This window comes from Stomoxys calcitrans, chromosome 1 (assembly GCF_963082655.1).
Source record: "Stomoxys calcitrans chromosome 1, idStoCalc2.1, whole genome shotgun sequence".
Taxonomy (NCBI): domain Eukaryota; kingdom Metazoa; phylum Arthropoda; class Insecta; order Diptera; family Muscidae; genus Stomoxys; species Stomoxys calcitrans.
This window is the reverse complement of record NC_081552.1, coordinates 258,775,316-258,801,933: the sequence shown is the minus strand read 5'-3', so window position 1 is coordinate 258,801,933 and position 26,618 is coordinate 258,775,316.

Sequence of the window (26,618 nt, the reverse complement as noted above, 5' to 3'; positions counted from 1 at the left end):
ATCCGCCCATCACTGGTCTATACGCTTAAATACTCACCGTATCTCACTCTCTCTCTGTCTCTCTCTCTCTCTCTCTCTCTCTCTCTTACTGCTTCTCTCTAGTAGGAGAGACACAAGTGAACATTTATTTTTCTGGTAAACGAATAATCGCTTGCGGCTATCGAAATATTTTTGCCATTAAGGAGTCTTTGGTTTTACCACAAAAGACGGGTACTTTTACCATAGGCAAAGTTATTAAAGGGTTTACAGAGCGAAACGTAACATAGTTACAATGAAGGAAAAACGTCGTAATAAAAGTAGTTTGTTTCCCGTAAAAATGTCTCAAACTTTTTATTTCTTTTCCCTGTATAGAACTTGTTCTGTGGTCTTTCATGCTTTAAGAAGAAGACCAAGTTCCACTAAGGTTATTATTTTTATACCCACCACCGACGGATGTCTGTTGAAATCACGCTACAGTCTTCAAAAATAGAGATATTGAGCTGAAACTTTGCACAGATTCTTTTTTTGTCCATAAGCAGATTAGATTCGAAGATGGGCTATATCGGACTATATCTTGATATAGCCCCCATATAGACAGATCCGCCGATTTAGGGTCTTGGGCCAATGAAAGCCAAATTTATTATCCGATGTTGCTGAAATTTGGGACAGTGAGTTGTGTTGGGTCTCTCGAGATCCTTCGTCAATTTGGCTCAGATCGGTTCAGATTTGGATATAGCTGCCATATAGACCAATTCTCTAATTTAGGGTCTAAGGCCCATAAAAGCCACATTTATTATCCAATTTTGCGGAAATTTGGGACAGTGAGTTGTGTTAGGCCTTTCGAGATCCTTCGTCAATTTGCCACCTGATCGGTTCAGATTTGGATATAGCTGCCATATAGACCGATCCTCCGATTTAGGGTCTTAGGCCCATAAAAGCCACACTTAGTATCCGATTTTGCTGAAATTTCGGACAGTGAGTTGTCTTATGCCGTTCGACATCCTCCGTTAATATGGCTCAGATAGGTCTAGATTTGGATATAGCTGCCATATAGACCGATCCCCCAATTTAGGGTCTTAGGCCCATAAAAGCCACATTTATTATCCGATTTTGCTGAAATTTGGGACAGTGAGTTGCCTGAGGCCCTTCGACACATTTCTTCTATTTGGCCCTGATCGCTACAGATTTGGATATAGCTGCCATATAGGCCGATCCTTCAATTTAGGGTCTTAGGCCCATAAAAGCCACTTTTATCATCCCATTTTGCTGAAATTTGGGACAGTGAGTTGCCTGAGGCCCTTCGACATATTTCTTCTATTTGGCCCTGATCGGTTCAGATTCGGATATAGCTGCCATATAGACCGATCCTTCAATTTTGGGTCTTAGGCCCATAAAAGCCACTTTTATCATCCCATTTTGCTAAAATTTGGAAAAGTGAGTTGTCATAGGCCCTTCGACTTCCACCGTCAATATGGCTTAGATCGGTCCAGATTTGGATATAGCTGTCATATAGACCGATCCTCCAATTTAGGGTCTTAGGCCCATAAAAGCCACATTTATTATCCGATTTTGCGGAAATTTGGGGCAGTGAGTTTCGTTAGGCCCTTCCACGTCCTTCGTCAATTTGGCCCAGATTGGTCCAAATTTGGATATAGGTGCCATATAGACCGATCCTCCGATTTATGGCCTTAGGACCATAAAAGCCACATTTATTAAACGATTTTGGTGAAATTTGGGACAGTGAGTTGTGTTAGGTCCTTCGACATTCTTCGTCAATTTGGCCCTGATCGGTTCAGATTTGGATATAGCTGCCATATAGACCGATCTCTCGATTTAAGGTTTTGGGCCCTTAAAAAGCGCATTTATTGTCCGATATAGACAAAATTTGGGACAGTGAGTCGTATTGGGCCCTTCGATATTTGTCTGCAATTTGGCTCAGATCGGTCCAGATTTGGATATAGCTACCATATAGACCGATCTCTCGGTTCAACAATGACTTGTACTTATAAGCATTTGGTCTAAATCGGATGATATGTCTGTATAGCTGCTATGGGGCATAAGGTATGCATTTTTCACTGGATTTTGACGAAAGGTGGTTCACATAAATACTCGAGGTGGTGGGTATCCAAAGTTTGACCCGGCCGAACTTAACGCCTTTTTACTTGTTAAAGACTGTAGCGTGATTTCAACAGACAGGCGGACAGACATGGCTAGATCGTCTTAGATTTTTATGCTGATCAAAAATATATAAACTTTATAGGGTCGGAAATGGATATTTCGATGTGTTGCAAACGGAATGGCAAAATGAATATACCCCCATCCTTCGGTGGTGGGTATAAGACTCTAGCCTAACCTAGTTATCGACCCAATAGAATATTTTGTTGTCCTAAACACATTTCATTCCGAACCCTGGCCTTAGAAAGTTTTCAATTTTTTCACTAGATGAATCATATTATTAAATTCTACTGTTGCCAGTAAAATATTATGTACAGCTTTTTGGTCCGACACGATCATACAACGGCAGTTACAACTTTGGCAATTGTTGCGACTAACAACATGCCAAAATTCGCTAAAACCATGTTAGATAAACACTAAATTTGGGATTTTTTAGGCGAACGATAAAAGTCGACAGAGTACCGTAAGAGTACCTAACCTAACTGTGAGTGGCTGATAGAAGGACGGACAGGCTTATTAGCTGCCTGGTTTGGGAGTGTAGCTGGCTTCAAGGCATTGCATCCATTAGAACATAAAAGGATACAAACATGGCCACACCATAAACAAATACCTGCTGCTGCCGCTGCTGCTGGATGCAACAAAGTTTGGCTGTGAGTGATTATGGTCTCGCTTGCTTGTCGTCCATCCTTGATATGGAGAATGCAAAAGTCATCACGTATTTACGCCAACAGTTTCAACACTTTTTCTGTCACCGCATTTGAGTCGCTGGATGGGTTGATAATCGTTTTAAGCCACAACATATAATCTTGACCTTGGCACTCGCCATCCTCATCATCATCATCATCTCTGAGTCTTTTCATTTCCTTGGTCACATCATTTAAGGCTGCCAGACATTGTCAACCAGATCGTTTTGGATGGGCCAAGGAGTTTCTTTCAGAATTGGTGGCAGTTTGCTATGCCTCATCTTTTTTTTTGTGTGCTTCCTTGGGATTTTGGATGATTGTTTCAATTTTGTCTCTTCGCAAAACAGTCAGAGAACAAAGCTTTTGTCATTTTCATAACAAATTCCAAACATAATGCCAGCGAGACTATAGCCCATACAATAGCAACACTGCATTTTGCACAGTGTGTCTTTGGGGAAGAGAATGTCAACTTTGAATTTTTACACAAAACTATAGAAGTGGTGAATGGAATTGGTCACTCCAAGAAGCAAACTCTCTAAGAAGGGAATGCTACGAGAGTTGCTATATAAGTTTCTGGCCTCATAATGAAAAGAAAACATTTTTATCATCAAAAATAATTTTTATTAGCCTTTATGGTCTTCAGACTCTTTATCGGAAGATCGGTCTATATGGCAGCTATATCTAAATATAGACCGATCTGAACCATATTCACATAAGATGTCGGGAAGCTTAAAATCCACTTAATCCACTGTTGCAAATTTCAATGAAATCGGTTAAAAAATAAAGCTTTTATGGGCTTTAGACCCTTTATCGGGAGATCGGTCTATATGACAGCTATATCTAAATATCGACCGATCTGTACCATATTTGGGTCGGATGTTGGGAGGCTTAAAACTCCGCACAATTCCAAATTTCAGCGAAATCGGGTAATAAATAAAGCTTTTACGGGCGTCAGACCCTTTATAGGGAGATCTGTCTATATGAAAGCTATACCTTAATATGGACCGATCTGTACCATATTTAGGTCCTATGTTGGGTGGCATAAAAATGCTCATTGTTTTAAATTTCAGCGAAATCGGGTAAAAAATAAAGCTGTTATGGGCTTCATACACTTTATCGGGAGATCGGTCTATATGGCAGCTATATCTAAATATAGACCGATCTGTACCATATTTAGGTCAGATATCGGCAGGCTTAAAATAACTCACTGTTGCAAATATCAGCGAAATCGGATAAAAAATAAAGCCTTTGTGGCCTTTAGACCCTTTATCGGGAGATCGGTCTATATGGCAGCCATATCTAAATATAGGCCGATCTGTACCATATTTGGGTCGGATGTTGGGAGGCTTAAAACTCCGCACTATTCCAAATTTCAGCGAAATCGGGTAATAAATAAAGCTTTTATGGTCTTCAGACCCTTTATCGGGAGATCGGTCTATATGGTAGCTATATCTAAATATGGACCGATCTAATCGATATTTGGGTCAGATGTCAGGAGGCTCAAAATAACTCACTGTTGCCAATTTCAACGAAAACGGATAAAAAATAAAGTCTTTATGGCCTTCAGACCCTTTATCGGGAGATGGGTCTATATGGTAGCTATATCTAAATATAATCCGATCTGAACCATATTTAAGGCAGTTATCGGGAATCCTTAAACTACGCACAGTTTCAAATTTCACCAAAATCGGATGAGAAATAGATTTTTTATGGCCAGTAGACCCTCTATCGGAAAATCGGTATATAAAGCAGCTATATCCAAATATGGTCCGATTTGGCCCGTTGAAGAATTTAACCAGCGTGCATCAAAAAGACGTATCTGTGCCAAATTTTAGCTCAATATCTCAATTTTTGAAGCCTGTAGAGTGATTACAATATATAGACGGACAGACACAAGAACATCGTTAAATCGACTTAGAACTTTACGACGATCCGAAATATATATACCTTGTTGAGTCGGAAATGGATTTTTCGATGTGTTGCAAACGGAATGTCAAAATGAATATACCCCCTATACTACGGTGGTGGGTATAAAAATAGAGATATTGAGCTGCAACTTTGCACAGATTCTTTTTTTTGCCCATAAGCAGGTTAAGTACGAAGATGGGCTATGTCGGACTATATCTTGATATATATGGGGGGCATATAGACCGTTCCGACGATTTAGGGTCTTAGGCCCATAAAAGCCACATTTATTATCCGATTTGGGTGAAATTTGGGATAGTGAGTTGCATTAGGACCTTCGACATCTCTCTTTAATTTGGCCTAGATCGGTTCAGATTTTGCTATAGCTGCCATATAGACCGATCCTCCGATTTAGGGTCTTAGGCCCATAGAAGCTGCATTTATTATCCGATTTTGCTGAAATTTTGGACGGTGAGTTGTGTTAGGCCCTTCGACGTTTTTCTATAATTTGGCTCAGATCGGTTCAGATTTGGATATAGCTGCCATATAGGCCGATCCTTCGATTTAGGGTCTTAGGCCCATAAAAGCCACATTTATTATCCGATTTGGGTGAAATTTTGGGACAGTGAGTTGTGTTATGCCCTCCGAAATCTTTCTTTAATTTGGCCCAAATCGGTCCAGATTTGGATATAGCTGCCATATATACCGATCCGCCGATTTAGAGTCTTAGGCCTATAAAACCCACATTTATAATTCGATGTTGCTGAAATTTGGGACAATAAGGTGTGTTAGGCTCTTCGATATCCAAATTTTATTTTGGCTCAGATCGGGCCAGATTTGGATATAGCTGCCATATAAATGGGTATCTCGATTTTAGGTTGTGGGCCCATAAAAGGTGCATTTATTGTCAGATTTCGCCCAAAGTTTGGACAGTGAGTTGTGTTATGCCCTTCGATATCTTTCTTCTATTTGGCCCTGATCGGTACAGATTTGGATATAGCTGCCATATAGACCGATCTGCCGATTTTAGGTCTTAGGCCCATAAAGCCACATTTATTATCCGATGTTGCTGAAATTTGGGACAATGAGTTGTGTTATGCCCTTCGACATCTTTCTTTGATTTGGACCTGATCGGTCCAGATTTGGATATAGCTGCCGTATGGACCGATTCTCCGATTTAGGCTCTTAAACCCACACAAGCCACATTTATTATCCGATGTTGCTGAAATTTGGGACAATGAGTTGTGTTATGCCCTTCGACATCCTTCGTCAATTTGGCTCAGATCGGTCCAAATTTGGATTTAGCTGCCATATGGACCGATTCTCCGATTTAGGGTCTTAGGCCTATAAAAGCCACATTTATTATCCGATTTTGCTGAAATTTGGGACATTGAGTTGTGTTAGGCCCTTCAAAATCTTCTTCAATTTGGCTCAAATCGGTCGAAAGTTGGATATAGCTGCCATATAGACTGATCTCTCGATTTTAGGTTGTGGGCCCATAAAAGGTGCCTTTATTGCCAGATTTCGCCCAAAGTTCGGACAGTGAGTTGTGTTAGGCTCTTCGACATTATTCTGCAATTTGGCCCAGATCAGTCTAGACTTGGATATAGCTGCCATGTAGACCGATATCTCGATTTTAGGTTTTGGACCCATAAACGGTGCATTTGTTGTCAGATTTCGCCCAAAGTTGGGACAGTGAGTTGTGTTAGGCTCCTCGACGTCCTGCTTCAATTTGGCCTGTACTTATTTGTATTTGGTCCACATCGGAACATATTTCGATGTAGTTGCTATGGGGCATAAGGTATGCCTTTTTTCACCGGATTTTGACGAAAGGTGGTTTACCACCCGACGTGGTGGGTATCCAAAGTTCGGCCCGGCCGAACTTAACGCCTTTTTACTTGTTAGCAGTTAATGTGACATTGCCAAAACATTTTATACTAATATTGGAATCACTGTAGTTTAAATGGGGGAAAAAATATATAATGACAAAAATCAGCGGTACCGTTTTGTGTGAATGCATTACGAATGAAATTGCGGTTGGAGATTTCTGAGCGTAGCATCATGACAAAGTGGGGTTGCCTAGTGGAGCAGGCACTGCACGCAATGAAAGCAAGCCATTTAAGTCAGTAAAGTGCAGTGAAATGAATACCGAATAAAGATTTTAGTTATACTTCATTACATTTTTTTTTTCATCACTGTGTCAAATTTCAGTGAAATTGCGACACAAAGTGAAATGCCGCCAAGAGGAGTTTATTTTTATTGTAGCTGTTTTTTCTTCATTCTGCAAGTTCCATGGGTTCATCTTTAAGCAGCCGCCTTCAACTTCAGCTGCAGCAGCTTCAATGGCTGGGCATTGGCAAATGCAGCACAGATTATGCGCGAATGCTTCCTTCCTCCTTGGTTGGCAGCAGTGATTCAAAAGTAGCAGAAAATTTACGCGACGTGTGCTAAACACGAGACTTCCACGAACTGCGGTAAGCGTTTGCGATTCATTGCGAGAATGCGTAACCAAATGTTTTATGGCTCAAACATGTCTTCTTCAGCGAATGTGCGGCCAAAAACGAAATCAAAAGTCTTGCAAACCAAAAATCCGCAGAACTTAAACAAAATAAAAACCCAACTGAATATGACAAAGCTCGTTTTTCTTTCCTAACTTTGGCTAAAGAAATGCTTAGGGAATTTGTTTTGGACAATAAAGTTTGGACTGAAACAAAGAACACGGGAGAGGACACATCTCTTCTATTGTTGGAGATTTTCTCATTTTTTTTTATTTCATTTCGCAAAAACTAAAAAAACAATACACATTTATAGCATTTTTGTCGAAGACACATTTTCGGCATAACATTTCATTTTATTTGTCTGTCTGCCCTTTTGGCAGTCTTTTCAGATATACGGTGACAGCGTTGACTGACATTTCCCGGCAATGACAGCGCTCAGGCAATATCGATTCCAAGAATAGTTGATTTCTGCAAAAATATTAAATGGTCACTTTTTTTATACAGAAACTCAAAGACAATCCAGAAGATATTTTCCGAAAATCTGGCTTCAAAACCAAAAAGTTTCGATCCGAGCATCCTATTCTTAGATTGATTTAAATGCATTACGGATTTACAAAGTTTTAATGTCGTATTAATTGATGTAAAAGTCACTTTGTTTAGGTTCAAACCAAGGGTGCGGAGTCGAGCAATTTTGAATCGACTTCGGCATCAGGCAAATTGCTCGACTCAGACTCAGGGGCACTTTTTTACCCACCACTAAAGAATGGGGGTAAGGTGCTCCAACCTAGGCATTTTAGGTCGCTAGGGGTTCGAGGTGCCTTTGCTCACGTATCTCAATATCTCAAGAAAAATTTTGTAGAGATCCGATCATAATTGTAGCTACTACAGCTTGAAAAGGGCATATCGGATGAAAGATATATATGGGAGCTATATATAAATCGGAACCGATTTTTATGAAATTTTGCACACATATAGGGACGTCACAAAAAGCACTTCGTGTCAAATTTTGTAAGAATCGGACAAAAATTGAGCCTTCTACAGCCTTAATAGGCCATATCGGATGAAAGATATATATGGGAGCTATATATAAAATCGGAACCGATTTTTATGAAATTTTGCACCTATATTGGGACGTCACAAAAAGCACTTCGTGCCAAGTTTGGTAAAGATAGGACCAAAATTGTGCCTTCTACAGCCTTAATAGGCTATATCGGATGAAAGTTATATATGGGAGCTATATTTAAATCTGAACCGATTTAGATAAAATTTTGCACACATATTGGGACGTCACAAAAAGCACTTCGTGTCAAATTTTGTAAGAATCGGACAAAAATTGAGCCTTCTACAGCCTTAATAGGCCATATCGGATGAAAGTTATATATGGGAGCTTTATCTAAGTCTGAACCGATTTAGATAAAATTTTGCACACGTATTAACGCGTCACACGAAACATCTCGTGCTAAATTTGGTAAAGATCGGATCAAAATTGTGCCTTCTACAGCTTGAATAGGCCATATCGGATGAAAGTTATATTTGGGAGCTATATCTAAATCTGAACCGATTTAGATAAAATTTTGCACATACATTAGGATGTCAACAAAAACACTTTGTGCCAAATTTTGTAAGAATCGGACCAAAATGATGTCTTCTACATCTTTAAAAGAGCACATCGGATGAAAGTTATATATGGGAGCTATATATAAATCTGATCCGATTTTGATGAAATTTTGCACACATATTGGGACGTCACAAAAAGCACTTTGTGCCAAGTTTGGTAAATATCGGACCAAAATTGTGCCTTCTACAGCCTTAATAGGCCATATCGGATGAAAGGTATATAAGGGAGCTATATCTAAATCAGAACCGATTTCAATGAAATTTTGCACACATATTGGGACGTCAGAAAAAGCACTTTGTGCCAAATTTTGTAAGAATCGGACCAAAATTATGCCTTCTACATCTTTAAAAGAGCGCATCGGATGAAAGATATATATGGGAGCTATATCTAAATCTAGACCGATTTCAATGAAATTTTGCACACATATTGGGACGTCAAAAAAAGCACTTCGTGTTAAATTTTGTAAGAATCGGACCAAAATTGTGCCTTCTGCAACCTTAATAGGCCATATCGGATGAAAGTTATATATGGGAGCTATATCTAAATCTGTACCGATTTTTTTCAAAATCAATAGCATTCGTCCTTGGACCAAACAAGAGACTTGTGCAAAATTTTGTGAATGTGACCTGTACCTTGATTACAAGAATTTAATTTAATACCCTGCACCACAGTGGTGGTGTGGGTATTAAATTTCGCCTAGATTGATCCATGTAGTCCCTAAATAGGAATAGTCCGTCGCATAAACCTATCCCCACCGACATCACACCATGTACGAGATTTGGCTAAAATTTTATTTGGGATGTACGTTTATGCCTTAAAACTCCAAAACCAAATCCCCACCAGTTTGGGTTATAGATATACTTTACTAGCCGAACTGGGCCCGCTCCGCTGCGCCGTCTCTAACTCTCAAATATCTTTTTAGTTTGGGGACACTTCGCCCTGAATGCGGATATCGAATTCGTGCCATTGTAGCCTAAGACGCTGATCGCGTTCGAATCCTGGCGAGAACATCGAACAAAGTGGTGTTTATCCCCTCTTAATGTTGGCGACATTTGCGAGGCACAATGCCATGCATGGTCACTTAAATAAATTTCCCCCAAAGAGGTTTCGCACTGCGGGACGCCGTTGGGACTCGATTATAAAAAAAGCTCCCTTATCATTGAGTTAGAATTTGAAAGCACTGATTGATGTGTGAGAATTTGCCCCTTCTCGGTTCCCCATGGTAATGTTCTTCCTTAGGGTAATGTTATTTTGGGTTGTGTTTTTGGCATAAGGGGGAGGGTCCGTCCCCCCTTCCGATACCGAAAAATTATTTCGCCTATGTTTCCTTCCAGGCCAACCTACACAATATGCGAAAATCATTGTTCAGTCTATACGGAACAATCAAACCGAGTCCCATATATCCTTGATTGTCTAATGTGCCCATTTTGGGCATTTTTGTGGGGGTGGGGTGACCACCCATACTTCCACATGAATTTGTGAGCCAGATTCATTACCTACTCCCCTAGGCTTTTCATTTGATACACATATTGTCCTTATCGGCCCACCTTTGATTTTGGGTGGTATTTTTGGGCTAACGGTGCAGGGTCCGCCCCTTCCGTTATCAATAAATTATAAATCCTATTCCTACTTTTTTGCTTTAGTGTTTCCCAAACATCCCCTTGCGGTACAAATTAGAGGGAAATTAACTTCTCACTGCCCGATTTAAATTTAATTCAATGATAAAAGGACCTCCTACTTTATGCCGAGTCCGAACGGCGGGTCACTGAAAAGTGACACCTCTTGGTTGAGAAGTTGTACATGGCTGAAATACTCACAAATATTGCCAGCATTTGGTGAGGGGATAACTACCGCTGAAAAATGTTTGAAGGTGTTTTGGCCAACAGGATTGGAACCCACTCCTTTGGGCACGATAGGCGGGCATGCTAACCTATGCACCATGGCGGCTCCCACCTATTTCTACTTCCTGACCATATTCGTAATCTACTCCCGCATACCTATCATTTGAGTCCCATATTGTCATGTTCATCGAATAAACCTATTTTAAGGGGTCTTGGGGTTGGGGTCGGCCCCCCAGGTACTTGGAACCAACTTTTATTATGAAATTCGTACTCTACTCTTGAATACCTTTCATTTGCATCCCATATTGTCCCGATCGGGACACTTTTTCTTTTGGGTAGTACTTTTAGGGTAAGGGGGAGGGTCCGCCCCCCCTTCCGATATCAACAAACTAATCGGTTCAGCCGTTTTTGAGTCCATACGGAACAAACAAACACAAATTGAGTTTTATATTGTCCCGATCGGTTCACTTTTACTTTTGGGTAGAACTTTTAGGGTAAGGGGGAGGGTCCGCCCCCCCTTCGATATCAAAAAATTATATAGCCTATGTTTCCTTCCAGACCCACCTACACAATCTGTGAAAATTTCAAAGTAATCGGTTCAACCGTTTTACAGTCTATACGGAACAAACACAAAGTGAATTTTTTTATATCAGAATAGCCCCCCCTACATGCAAAACTATCCCGGTTTGGGGTTTTTGAGACTCTATATGCCTCAAATTTTAACCAATTTAGTTGAAGTGTGCTACGAGAAGTATACTCAGGCCCCTTTAAAAGGCGCATTTTATAGCCCGATTTCATTGAAATTTGGAAGAGAGAAATTTTTCTGTTTATCAAATAATTTCTAGATACGACCATATTTGGTAATCGCTGATTTATGGCTATGGGCTCCTAGAAGGAACAATACTACCCGATTTCTCTGAAATTTGCATTGGAGTAGTATCAGATCAGATTTTACTTGAATTGTGCTGCCCTATAGACCGTTGGCCCGTTTTAACTTAACATGTCCGCCTATGACGCTGAACGCCTGGGTTCGAATCCTGGCGAGACCATTAGAAAAAATTTTCAGCGCTGGTTTTCCCCTCCTAATGCTGGCAACATTTGTGAGGTACTATGCCACATGTAAAACTTCTCTCCAAAGAGGTGTGGAACTGCGGCACGCCCTTCGGACTCGACTATATAGAGGAGTCCCCTTATCATTGAGCTTTAACTTGAATCGGTCTGCACTCCTTGATGTGTGAGAAGCTTGCCCCTGTTCCTTAGTGGAATGTTCATGGGCAAAATTTCCATTTGATTATTAAAGACAGCGATACTGCCTGAAAGTTGGCTGCACCGAATATTGTTCAGATGGCACCGATTTGGGGTCTTGTTCAATGTTCTCTTATCTGAACTTTCCTGGTCGCATTTTGAAACACTGCCGGTTCCTTCAAGAAACAGGTGAGGTCCACCACAACACAAATGTGGGGCAAGTGCCATGTCTTTGAAGCAACAAGGCACATGCATCACAAATTTATCAAAAACAATTTTCATTTAATATAGAAAACCATATTCGTGTGTGCGTGTGTGTATGTGTGTGTGTGTATGCATGCATTTATTTGACACACAATAATGAAAAGGGTTAACCTCATGACCATTCTGCATGCATGCATGCGCTAATGCAGCGTTCAACAACATAGGCAAACATCATACAATGAGAACACGCAAATGCCACAATAAAGGCGGCGGCTAAGCATTCTTGACGCTGCCACAAAACTGGGTTAATAGTTCAGATTGATGCGAGTCAACAAGCGCCGCGACGCACCGAGCAGCGCAACAACAACAACAACAACGCAAATACATGAAACCTGCCATAAAGAACACAACACGCACCGCGGCACAAAGTCAATCATCATCATCATGATTCCCAGCATCACGATATTCGTCTCAGCATCTTAAAATGGTTTACTTGAAGTTTCAGTGCTATCATCATTGCGGCCGGCTGCTGTTTTCTTTGCTATCCTCATCGCTAGTCTTGGCGTTGGCTGTGAGCGAGTTTATCATAGAAATACCACAACTAAAGCTTTTGATGATGATGATCTGTGATGATAGCCACGATATCGAAAGTCGCGTTTTCAGTGAATTCAAACAACAACGTGCAGCATCAAAAAAAAACTCAAGAAACAAAAATTAATTGAATAACAAGCTTGTATTCAATGCAATTTTCTCTTCGTCATTCGTATTCTTTATCTGCAGTATCGCGAAAAGTTTCCACACAGTGTAGCACTACAATGAAGGAGAAGTGAAACAGAAAACGCTGATGGCAAAGAAGCGAAGATCTTATTTGGCACAATGGGGATTAAAATACGATTGGGGACATATCTTATATATAAAACTCAATTTGTGTTCGTTTGTTCCGTATCGACTCAAAAACGGCTGAACCGATTAATTTGTTGATATCGGGAAGGGGGAGCGGACCCTCCCCTTAACCCCAAAAGTACTACCCAAAAATAAAAGTGGACCGATCGGGACAATATAAAACTCAATTTGTGTTTGTTTGTTCCGTATCGACTCAAAAACGGCTGAACCAATTAATTTGTTGATATCGGGAGGGGGAGCGGACCCTCCCCCTTACCCCAAAAGTACTACCCAAAAATAAAAGTGCACCGATCGGGACAATATAAAACTCAATTTGTGTTTGTTTGTTCCGTATCGACTCAAAAACGCCTGAACCGTTTAATTTGTTGCTATCGGGAGGGGGGGCGGACCCTCCCCCTTACCCCAAAAGTACTATCCAAAAATAAAAGTGGACCGATCGGCAAAATATGAAACTCAATTTGTGTTTGTTTGTTCCGTATCGACTCAAAAACGGCTGAACCGATTAATTTGTTGATATCGGGAGGAGGGGGCGGACCCTCACCCTTACCCCATAAGTACCACCCAAAAATAAAAGTGAACCGATCGGGACAATATGGGATTCAAATGAACGGTATTCAAGAGTAGAGTACGAATTTCATAATAAAAGTTGGATCCAAGTACATGGGGGGCCGCCCCTGCCCCAAAAACCCTTTAAAATAGGTTTATTTGACAATCATGACAATATGGGACTCAAATGAAAGGTATTCGGGAGTAGATGATGAATATGGTCAGGAGAAGCGACCAGAATTGGTCAATCGTAAAGGTGTCATATTCCACCAGGACAACGCTAGACCGCACACATTTTTGGTCACTCGCCAAAAACTAAGTGAGCTTGGCTGGGAACGTTTGATGCATCCACCATATAGCCCTGACCTTGCACCATCAGACTACCATTTATTTCGATCTTTGCACAACTCCTTAAATGGTAAAACTTTCGGCAATGATGAGGCTATAAAATCGCACTTGGTTTAGTTTTTTTACAGATAAAGGCCAGAAGTTCTATGAGCGTGGAATACTAAATTTGCCAGGAAGATGGCAAAAGGTTATCGAACAAAATGGCAATTATATATTTGATTAAAGTTCATTCTAAGTTTAATTAAAAATGCATTTACTTTCTTTTAAAAAATCCGCAATTACTTTTTGGGCAACCCAATATAGGAATAGGCCTTAGAATTTATTGATAACGGATGGGGGCGGACCCTCCCCCGTTAAAAGCGCCGCCCAAAATCAAAAGTGGACCCATAAGGACAATATGGGTATGAAATGAAAAGTATGCGGGAGTGGATAACGAATATGGCACACAAATTCATGTCGAAGTATAGGGGGTTACCCCGCCCCCACAAAAATGTCCAAAATGGGCACGGATATATGGGACTCAGTTTCTTTGTTCCGTATAGACTGAAAAACAGCAAAACCGATTCTCGCGAAATTTTCGCATGTTGTGTAGTTTGGTCTGGAAGGAAACATAGGCTAAATAATTTTTCGGTATCGGAAGGGGGACGGACCCTCCCCCTTATGCCAAAAACACAATCCAAAATCAAAAGTGGAACGATCGGGACAAAATACATATCAAATGAAAGGTATTGGAGAGTAGAATACGAAAATGGTATTAAAATTTGAGTCTAAGTACCCCTCGGGCCGCCCCAACTCCAAAACTCCCCCAAAGAGACATATTGGACGTTCATTTCAAAATGGGGCTCAAATGAAAGGTAGTCGGGAGTAGATTTCGAATCTGGCATACAAAATCAGATCGAAGTATAGGGGGTTATGCCACCCCTCAAAAACCCCATTAGACCCATTATGACTATATGGTACTTGGCTGAACAGATTTTCTTAAAATTTTCGTTTGTGAAATATCGGGTGGAGGTGGACCCTCCTCCTTACCCAAAAATCCCACCCATATCCGAAAGTGGTCCGATGGGCACAATAAGGGTATCAAATGAAGTGTATTGGAGACCAGAAAACGTATATGGTATTAAAATTTGGGTCCAAGTTCCCAACGGGCCCCCCAACCCCCAAAACACCTCTAAACAGATATATTCGAAGTTCATGACAATATGGGACTCAAATGAAAGGTATTAGGCTGTAGATTACAAATATGACACAAAACATTAGTTCCAAGTAATGGGAGGTCGCCCACCCCCAAATATCCCCCAAATGGCCATATTAACCGACCATAGTTATATGGGACTCAAATGAAAGGTACTGGGGAGAAGATTACGAATATGAGATTAAAATTTGAGTTCAAGTCTAGGTGGAGCTTTTCCTCCTAAATATATGGGTCAAATGGGTTATGTGACCCATTATGACAATGTGGGACTCAAATGAAAGATGTTTGAGAGTAGAAAACGAATTTGATATCCAATTTAGGAGCCAAGTGTTTTGGGGTACACCCTAAAGCACGCCATAAACCGAACTTCATTTCCGTTGTGAACAAAGTAGGAATTTGATATCTATTTTCAGTACAAAGTGCCGGTGGACGCCCCAGCCCCAAAACACCCTCTCAACGGCTCATATTTACCGGCTATGGCAATATGGGGCTCAAATGAAAGGGATTTTGAAAGTGCAGCACGAATTTGATATCCATATTTGAGTCGAAATGTTTGAGGTGCCATTCCTCCCCTACTGAGAACATTACCATGGGGAACCGAGAAGGGACAAATTCTCACACATCAATGAATGCTTTCAAGTTTCAACTCAATGATAAGGGACCTTCTTTTTTTATAATCGAGTCCCAACGGCGTCCCGCAGTGCGACACCTCTTTGGGGGAATTTTTTTTAAGTGACCATGCATGACATTATACCTCGAAAATGTCGCCAACATTAAGAAGGGATAAACTCCGCTTTGTTCGATGTTCTAGCCAGGATTCGAATGCGTTCGGTGTCATGGGCTACAATGGCACAAATTCGCCGCATTCAGGGCGAAATTTCCTCAGCATAAAAAGATATTTGAGAGTTAATGAAGGCGCAGCGAAGCGGGCCCGGTTAGGCTAGTAATATAAATAGAAAGAGACTTGGTATGAAGTTTTCTCTTAGCAAAGACTCTTCTCTTAAGACTTTTCTTAGTGAATTTTATCTTAAAACCAGTAAGGAAAGGCAAAAGTCGGGCGGAGCCGACCATATAATACCCTACATACACCTACCCTGCAATTATAAATTAGTGAAATTTCCTCAAAGGCAAAATCTTAGCGAAATTCTCTTAAAGAAATTTTTTCTCAGCGAAAATTCCAGTAAATTTTCTCTAAGCAAAAATTCCAGTAAATTTTCCTTTAGAACCAAATTTCAGTCATATTTTCTAAGGGGAATTTTTTCTATGGGGAAAATTTCTCTTAGGGCAAAATTTCAGTGCAATTTCCTCTAGGAACAAAATTTTAATGAAATTTTCTCTTAGCACAAATATTCAGTGGAATTTTCTCTACGGACAAAATTTCTATGAAATTTTCCCCAAAAACAAAATTTCAGTAAATTTTTATCTAAGGACTAAATTTCAGAGAATTTTCTCACAGGAAAAATTTCAGTACAATTTTTTCTATGGGGAAAACTTCTCTTAGGACAACATTTTAGTGAAATTTCCCTTAAAGACAGTATTTCAGTGAAATTTTCTTGAAGGAAAACATTTCGGAGGCCAGCGTAGCGCAGAGGTTAGTATGTCCGCCTATGACGCTGAACACATGGGTTCGAATCCTGGCGAGAACATCAGAACAAATTTTTCAGCGATGGTTATCCTCTCCTAATGTTGGCGACATTTCTGAGGTACTGTAGCCTTTGGTATGGCAGTCATGTAAAAACTTCTCCAAAAACTTCTCGCACTGCACCATGCCATTCGGACTTGGCTATAAAAAGGAGGCCCCTTATCATTGAGCCAAAAATTGAATCGGACAGCACTCATTGATATGCGAATAGTTTTCCCCTGCTGCTTAATGGAACGTTCATGGGCAAATTTGCAAAATGTGCGTTTGCAAGGATAAAATTTCAGTGCATTTTTTCAAAGGACAACATTTTAGTGAAATTTTCTATATTTTCAAAAAACAAGTAAAAAGGCGTTAAGTTCGGCCGGGCCGAACTTTGGATACCCACCACCTCGGCTATATATGTAAACCACCTTTCGTCGAAATCCGGTGCAAAACTCATAACTTATGTCCCATAGCAGAAATATGTGGAGGGGCTTAACTTAACTCTTTGTCCCAAATTTCGGCAACATCGGACAATAAATGCGCTTTTTATGGCCCCAAAACCTAAAACCGAGAGATCGGTCTATATGGCAGCTATATCCAAATCTGGACCGATCAGTGCGATAATGCAGAAGTATGTCAAGGGGCTTAACTTAACTCACTGTCCCAAATTTCGGCGACATCGGACAATAAATGCGTGTTTTATGGGCCTAAGACCCCAAATCGGAGGATCGGTCTATATGGCAGCTATATCCAAATCTGGACCGATCTGAGCCAAATTCACAGAGGACGTCGGAGAGCCTAAGACAACGCACTGTCCCAAATTTCAGCAAAATCGGATAATAAATGTAGCTTTTATGGGCATATAACCCTAAATCGGAGGATCGGTCTATATGGCAGCTATATCCAAATGTGAACCGATTTGAGCCAAATTGACGAAGGACGTTGTAGGGCCTAACACAACTCACTGTCTCAAATCATAGCAAAATCGGCTAATAAATGTGGCTTTTATGGGCATATAACCCTAAATTTGAGGATCGGTCTATATGGCAGCTATATCCAAATCTGAACCGATCTGAGCCAAATTAACGGAGGATGTCGAATGGCCTAACACAACTCACTGTCCCAAATTTCAGCAAAATCGGATAATAAATGTGGCTTTTATGGGCCTAAGACCCCAAATCGGAGGATCGGTCTATATGGCAGCTATATCCAAATCTGAACCGATCTGAGCCATATTGACGGAGGATTTCGAATGGCCTAACACAACTCACTGTCCCAAATTTTAGCAAAATCGGATAATAAATGTGGCTTTTATGGGCCTAAGAACCCAAATCGGAGGATCGGTCTATATGGCAGCTATATCCAAATCTAGACCGATTTGAGCCAAATTGACAAAAGATGTGGAAGGGCCTAACACAACTCACTGTCCCAAATTTCAGCAAAATCGGATAATAAATGTGGCTTTTATGGGCCTAAGACCCTAAATCGGCTGATCGGTCTATATGGGGGCTATATCAAGATATAGTCCAATATAGCCCATCTTCGAACTTAACCTGCTTATGGACAAAAAAAGAATCTGTGCAAAGTTTCAGCTCAATATCTCAATTTTTAAAGGCTGTAGCGTGATTTCAACAGACAGACGGACAGACGGACGGACATGTCTAGATCGTCTTAGATTTTTACGCTGATCAAGAATATATATACTTTATAGGGTCGGAAATGGATATTTCGATGTGTTGCAAACGGAATGACAAAATGAATATACCCCCATCCTTCGGTGGTGGGTATAAAAACAAAAAAATCTGTGAAATTTTTTGTTAATAAAAAATTTTAATGAAATTTTCTGTAAAGAAAAAATTTTTGTGAAAATTTCCCCGAGGTCAAAATTTCAGTTCAATTTTGTCGAAGGACCAAATGTCAGTGCAATTTTTTACTAAGGACAATATGTCAGTGACCTTTTCTCTCAAGCCAAATGTCAGTGAAATTTTCTCTAAAGACGAAATTTCATTAAAATTTTAAAACTTTGCAGATATTTGAGCCTTTTTCATACAAATTTTGTCCTTTTCCCAAAACAACCGCCCACTGTTCCTTTTTTTTTCAATTTCGTTCGTTTCATTTTCTTTAGATATGAAATGGAATCAACTGAAAATTGGGTCAATTCTGCTGCAGCCATAGGTAGTTAGTCAAAAGACATCCACGGAATGATGATGGTCGTCTTCATCGCAATGGGAATGCCCCTACGTGGCTCTGTGGACATGATCTCAGGCAATGATTTTTCGATTTGCCAAGCACGTGTACATCATTAAGTGACAGCGAAAATTGTTGGGCAAAAAAGAAAAACAACAACAGCAAAGATTTAATAAGAAATCAATCCATTCGGGGAATGTTCCAGCTAAAATTAATATGTCCTACGATCAAGCCGTTCAAGCTCTGCCATGGCTAACCGCTTATGGATGTGATGAATGTAAGCGCCGAATACGTGAAAATTCCTACTGAATCTCATCCATTTCATCCCCACTTGAGAGGCGAATACTGGATCGCATCGTTTGGCGTATAATGGTTCATGATCAAATTCATAATTGAATTAAGCTCAAATAGTCCGACAGTTGTTTACCCCCCCACCCCCCACCCACCTAACGCAATGGGGCGGCAGCAGCATGAGAAGGAGGCCTTAGCTTGGAGGCTGCAGACTATGCTTGTCGATAATTGCTGGGAGTCATAAACAAATTGGCTGCGTTGCGTGTGCGAATGATTTACATGGTGGACCCCAAGACTCACCCCAAAACCACATGAGCCTCTATTACAAGCCCCACCAAATGAAGATACTCTTGGGGATCGCTACATTTTGCGTTTATGACGGTTGATGATGATTATCATCATCGTCATAATCATCATCGTCATCATTCTTCTTCGCCATGTGTGTGTGTGCCTCTGCTGTAGGAGAGCAGCTGAAGAAAGCCTCTGGGAGCCGAGGTCAATTAAGTGAAACAACTTTGAACTTGTTGATCTTGTCACAAATTAAGTTAAAGTCAACTTGGCCCAGTCATACACATACACACAGTGCTGAAAACAAAACGGACCTAACTAACATTTACACTCTTCCATGATGATGAAGATGGTGAGCAACCAAATAACCAACGATGATGATGATGATGATGAAGAAAAGCAACAAATAAATTTAATAAAGGCCAATTGAACAGTGGACACAAAATCAATTACAGAACTTTTCTGGGGGGGATGGGGGTAAATTCATTTAGTCGTTCCGTTTGCAACCCAGCGAAATATCCATTTCCGACCCTATAAAGAATATATATTCCCGTGACAATCTAGGCATGTCCGTCCGTCTGTCTGTTGAAATTACGCCACAGTCTCCAAAAACAAAGATATTGAGCTGAAACCTTGCAAAGACTCTCTTGTTTGTCCATAAGCAGGTTAAGGTCGAAGATGGGCTATGTCTGACTATATCTTCATATAGCCCCCATATAGACCGATCCGCCGATTTAGGGTATTAAGCCCATAAAATCCACATTTATTATCCGATTATGATGAAATTTGAGACAGTGAATTGTATAAGGCCACCCGATATCCTTCTCCAATTTGGCCCAGATCGGTCCAGATTTGGATATAGCTGCCATATAGACCGATCCTCCGATTTAGGGTCTTAGGGCCATAAAAACCACATTTATTATACGATTTTGCTGAAATTTGGGACAGTGAGTTGTGATAGGCCCCTGGACACCCTTCTTCAATTTGGCGCAGATCGGTTCAGATTTGGATATAGCTGCCATATAAACCGATCCGCCGATTTAGGGTCTTAAGCCCATAAAAGCCACATTTATTATGCGATTATGATGAAATTTGGGACAGCGCGTTATGTATAGCTCCTTGACATACTTCTGCAATATGGCTCAGATCGGTCCAGAGTTGGATATAGCTGCCATATAGACCGATCCTCCGATTTAGGGTGTGAAACCCTAAAAAGCCACATTTATTATCCGATTTTGCTGAAATTTGGGACAGTGAGTTATGTTAAGGCCTTCGACATATTTCTGCAATATGGCAAATATCGGTACTGATTTTGGTATAGCTGCCATATAGACCGATCCGCCGATTTAGGGTCTTAAGCCCATAAAAGCCACATTTTTTTGTCCGATTTTGCTGAAATTTGGGACAGTGAGTTATGTTAGGCCACTCGACATCTCACTTCAATTTGGCCCAGATCGGTACAGATTTAGGTATAGGTGCCATATAGACCGATCCGCCGATTTAGAGTTTTAGACCCATAAAAGCCCCATTTATTAACCGATTTTGCTGAAATTTGGGACAGTGAGTTGTGTTAGGCCCCTGGACAAGCCTTTTCAATTTGGATCAGATCGGTACAGATTTAGGTATAGCTGCCATATAGACCGATCCGCCGTTTTAAGGTCTTAAGCCCATAAAAGCCACATTTATTATCCGATTATGATGAAATTTGAGAAAGTGAGTGAGGTTCGGCCCCTGGACATGCCTCTTTAATTTGGCCCAGATCGGTCCAGATTTGGATATAGCTGCCATATAGACCGATCCTCCGATTTAGGGTCTTAGGGCCATAAAAACCACATTTATTATACGATTTTGCTGAAATTTGGGACAGTGAGTTGTGATAGGCCCCTGGACACCCTTCTTCAATTTGGCTCAGATCGGTTCAGATTTGGATATAGCTGCCATATAGACCGATCCTCCGATATAGGGTCTTAGCCCCATAAATACCACATTTATTATCCGATTTTGCTGAAATTTGGGACAGTGAGTTGTGTTAGGCCCTTCAACATCCTTCGTTAATTTGGCCAAGATCGGTTCAGATTTGGATATAGCTCCCTTATAGACAGATCCTTCGATTTAGAGTCGTAGGCCCATTAAAGCCATATTTATTATCCGATTTTGCTGAAATTTGGGACAGTGAGTTATGTTAGGCCACTCGACATCTCACTTCAATTTGGCCCAGATCGGTACAGATTTGGATATTGCTGTCATATAGACCGATCTCTCGATATAAAATCTTAGCCCCAAGATAAGTCGCACTTATTGTCCGATGTCGCCGAAATTTGGGAAAGTGAGTTATGTTAAGCCCATTGACATACTTCTGCAATATGGCCCAGATCGGTCCAGATTTGGTTATAGCTGCCATATAGACCCATCTCTCGGTTTTAGGTTTTAGGGCCACAAAAGGCGCATTTATTGTCCACTGTCGCTAAAATTTGAGACAGCGAGTTGTGTTAGGCATCTCGACAATTTACTACAATGTGGCACAGATCGGTCCAGATTTGAATATTGCTGCCATATAGACCGATCTCACGATTTAAGGTTTTGGGCCCATAAAAGGCTCACTTATTGCCCGTCCCAAATTTGGGACATTCAATTAAGATAAGCCCTTCAACATTCTTCATCAATTTGGTTCGGATCGGTCCAGATTTGAATATAGCTGCCATATAGACCGATATCTCGATTTAAAGTCTTGGCCCCATAATAGTCGCACTTATAATCCGACTTCACTGAAATTTGTCACAGAGACTTATGTAGGCTTTTCGACATCCGTATCATATATGAAGCCCATAAAAGCTTTATTTTTTAACCGATTGTGCTGAAAATTGAAACAGTGAGTAGTTTAAGGCCTCCTGATACCCGACCTAAATATGGTCTGAAGCCAATAATAGCTTTGTTTATTACCCGATTTCGCTGAAAGCTTTATTTATTACCTGACTTATATTTATAAGACCACTCAATGTCCATGCCGAATTTGGGTGCATAAATTATCACGAGGTGGTGGGTATCCAAAGTTCGGTCCGGCCGAACTAACGCCTTTTTGGTTGTTTTTTATTCATTAGTGAAGATTGGTTTGGGTGGTAAATCTCCAAACCAACAAAATGTGCAAATTTTGCCCATGAACATTCCATTGAGGAATAGGAGCAAACTTCTAGCACATCAATTAGTACTGTCCGATTCAAGTTTGAGCTCAATGGCAAGAAACCTCCTTCTAATAGCTGAGTCCGAATGGGGTGCCTCAGTGCGACAGCTCTTTGGGGAGAAGTTATAACGGAGTTGTCATACCAAATGGTACAGTACCTCATAAATGTCGCCAGCATAAGAGGGGTTTACCATAGATGAAAATGTATTCTGCTGTTCTCTCCAGGATTCGAACCCAGGCGTTCAAAGTCATAGGCGTACATGCTAACATCTGCACTACGTTTACCTCATATACAGCACCAGTATACATATGTAACGCCCGATTTTTATACTATGGTGACCAACCAACTTGAATTTTCCTCCAATTTGGTATATGTTATTACCCATCTGAAAGTTTCTGCTTAATCTCATCAAAAGCGAAATTTGGTGTTTATGGGACACCTAACTGCTCATTCCTGCTTCTAAACTCAGCAGCTCCACAATTGACATGTATTCGTATGGGGCTTACGAACGCTCTCATATTACGAAGGATCGTTGTAAACGGTATCCTAAGTCACCTAAGCCTGTAGTTTTCTTAATATTTCGCCTTGGATATAACTGCCCTCGATTTCAAGGCCTTGAGCGCTCTCATATACTCCACAAATTTCAACGTAGTAAATCCCTGAAAGGGTAGCTGGTAGCTGATCCTGCTTTCACCAATTTCTACATCCACTGTGCACTCTCCCGCCTGCTATGGCATGTGCAAGACCAAAGCTAGCTGATCTTTCTTTCACAATTTTTAGACCCACTGTGCACTCTCCCCCATGTCATGGCATGTCCAAGAGTAAAGTTTGCGTTTGGCCATGTTCCCCCCCACTTGAAATGATAGCAGACTATGATTAAAGTATCCACCTCTAAAATGTCATGAAAGCGATCTCAATCGATTTGTTTAAAAAAAAGTTTTTTGTAACCAAATTTCTTGCTCATGTTGATGTTGATGTTGATGATGATGCCCCTTTGCCCTCCACGGTGCCAGAGATAGTGGTAGCAGCAAAAGATTTATGCTATTGCTTTGGTCTAATGTCAGCTTTGTGCAATGGAGCAACTTTCCCAATCAAAAAAAAACTTAACAGATATTTACACAGAAAGCAACATGAAAATAGCCTATATATATGAGCGTCTAAGCGTCTGTCTGTCTGTCTGTCTGTCCCCGTCCATCTGCGTATTTGCCAGTGGGCAAGTGTACACGCAGGCCTATTGCGACATTGTCATAAAATGAAGTTCATTTCAAAACATCTGATCGATGATCGGTTGACCAGATGACCAGCATTTGATTGCTGGATGGCTGCCATGATTGCCAGTCAAGCCGGCTGGCTTGAAGCTGAGTGAAGCTGTCAAGCGTTCCATAACCACACTGACCTTTAGGCCAACAACAAGTGTGCAAAGAATGCCAAGCTCTCAGAAGCGGCGGCAGTGTAGACATGAAAGTTTTGATGGTATTTTTTTTTGGTTTTAAAATGTTTTGGTTCAAATCTCACAAACGAACACGAACAACGCATTCTACACAACCTCAACATCCATTTGGAAGTTAAAGTTGAAATCGCTTCAACTCGACTCGACCCGAGACGGCGTCTAGTGTCGCATTTGCTGCGTTTCTATCTCTCATATTGAGAGATAAATTCGTGCAAGACATTTACGATCACTTCGGCAATCGAAAATCACATAAATTTTAATTAACTAAAATCGTTAATTTGTTTTCTGTTGCTTATTTCGAATTTATACCCCCCTCCTTTCTATATCTCTGCACCTCCTCCCACCACCCAGCCCTGCCACTCACACTCTTAGGCTAAGTCGTAATTTTGATATCAAAATAAGAAATAAAAACCAAAACAAATACGCACGAGGTCATGAAAGTGAAAAACGCACACCACGCGATGCGATAGTGACTGAGTTGTGCGAGGACTAATGGATTTCAAAATGTTTGCCTAAATTATTTTCTGAATATCAAAGTCAAATAAGAAAGTCATTTTACCATGTTGGCCGGCAAGTGGGGGGGGGGGGGGGGGGGTGGGGGGGAATGATCAGCATGGTTAGTTGTACACTTCCTGATTTGAGGTAAACACCTGACTTTTTGTCTAGAATCAAGTAAACACACCACCCAAAAACAAATTTCTGGAAAAAAACAAATAAAAAGGCGTTAAGTTCGGCCGGGCCGAACTTTGGATACCCACCACCTCGGGTGAACCATTTTCCTCAACATCCGGTGAATAATGCATACCTTAGGCCCCATAGGGAGACCACCGTAGCACAGAGGTTAGCATGTCCGCCTATGATGCTGAACGCCTGGGTCGAATCCTGGCGAGACCATCAGAAACAAGGAAGAGCGTGCTAAGTTCGGCCGGGCCGAATCTTATATACCCTCCACCATAGATCGCATTTGTCGAGTTGTATGCGCGGTTTCTTTTTTTAGGCAAACAAAGAATATTGAATAAGAACTGTTATGCTATTGGACCTATACCAAGCTATAGTCCGATTCGGGCCATAAATGAATGCTGAACATTGTGGAAGTCATTGTGTAAAATTTCAGTTCATTCGGATAAGTAATGCGCCTTGTAGGGGCTCAAGAAGCAAAATCAGGAGTTATGTTTATATGGGAGCTGTATCAAGCTGTTGATCGATTCAGACCATATTAGACACGTATGTTGAAGGTCATGAGAGAAGCCATTGTACAAAATTTCAGCCAAATCGTATAAGAATTGTGCCCTCTAGAGGCTCAATAAGTCAAGATCCCAGATCGGTTTATATGGCAGCTATATCTAAATATAGTCCGATTAGAACCATACTTAGGTCAGATGTTGAGAGGTCTTAACCTACTCACTGTTTCAAATTTCAGCGAAATCAGGTTATAAATAAAGCTTTTATTGGCTTCAGACTCGTTAGCGGGAGATCGGTCTATAGTCCGATCTCAACCGTATTAAGGTCGGGTGTCAGGAGGCTTAAAATAACTCACTGTTGCAAATTTTTGCGAAATCGGGTAATAAATAAGGCTTTTATGACCTTCAGACGCTTCATCGGGAGATCGGTCTATATGACAGATATATCTAAACATAGTCCGATCTGAAACATATTTAGGTGAGATGTCGGGAGGCTTAAAATAACCCAATGTTTTAAATTTCAATGAAATCGGGTAATAAATAAAGCTTTTATGGGCTTCAGACCCTTTATTGGGAGATCTGTCTATATGGAAGCTATATCTAAATATGGCCCGATCTAATCCATATTTAGGTCAGATATTGGGAGTATTTAAATAACGCACAGTAGCAAATTTCAGCGAAATCGGTAAAAATAAAGCTTTTATGGCCTTCAGACGCTTATTGGGGAGATCGGTCTATATGACAGCTATATCTAGATAAAGTCCGATCTGTACTATATTTAAGTCAGATATCGAGAGGCTTAAAATAACGCACTGTAGCAAATTTCAGTGAAATCGGGTTATAAATAAAGCTTTTATGGTCTTCAGACCCTTTATCGGGAGATCGGTCTATACGGTAGCTATATCTAAATATGGACCGATCTAATCCATATTTAGGTCAGATATTGGGAGTATTAAAATAACGCACAGTAGCAAATTCAGCGAAATCGGGTTATAAATAAAACTTTTATGGTCTTCAGACCCTTTATCGGGAGATCGGTCTATACGGTAGCTATATCTAAATATGGACCGATCTAATCCATATTTAGGTCAGATATTGGGGAGTATTAAAATAACGCACAGTAGCAAATTTCAGCGAAATCGGGTTATAAATAAAGCTTTTATGGGCTTCAGACCCTCATCGGCTGATCGGTCTATATAGCAGCTATATCTAAATATAGTCCGATCTGAACAATATTTACGTCAGATGTTGGGAGGCTTAAAATAACCCACCATTTTT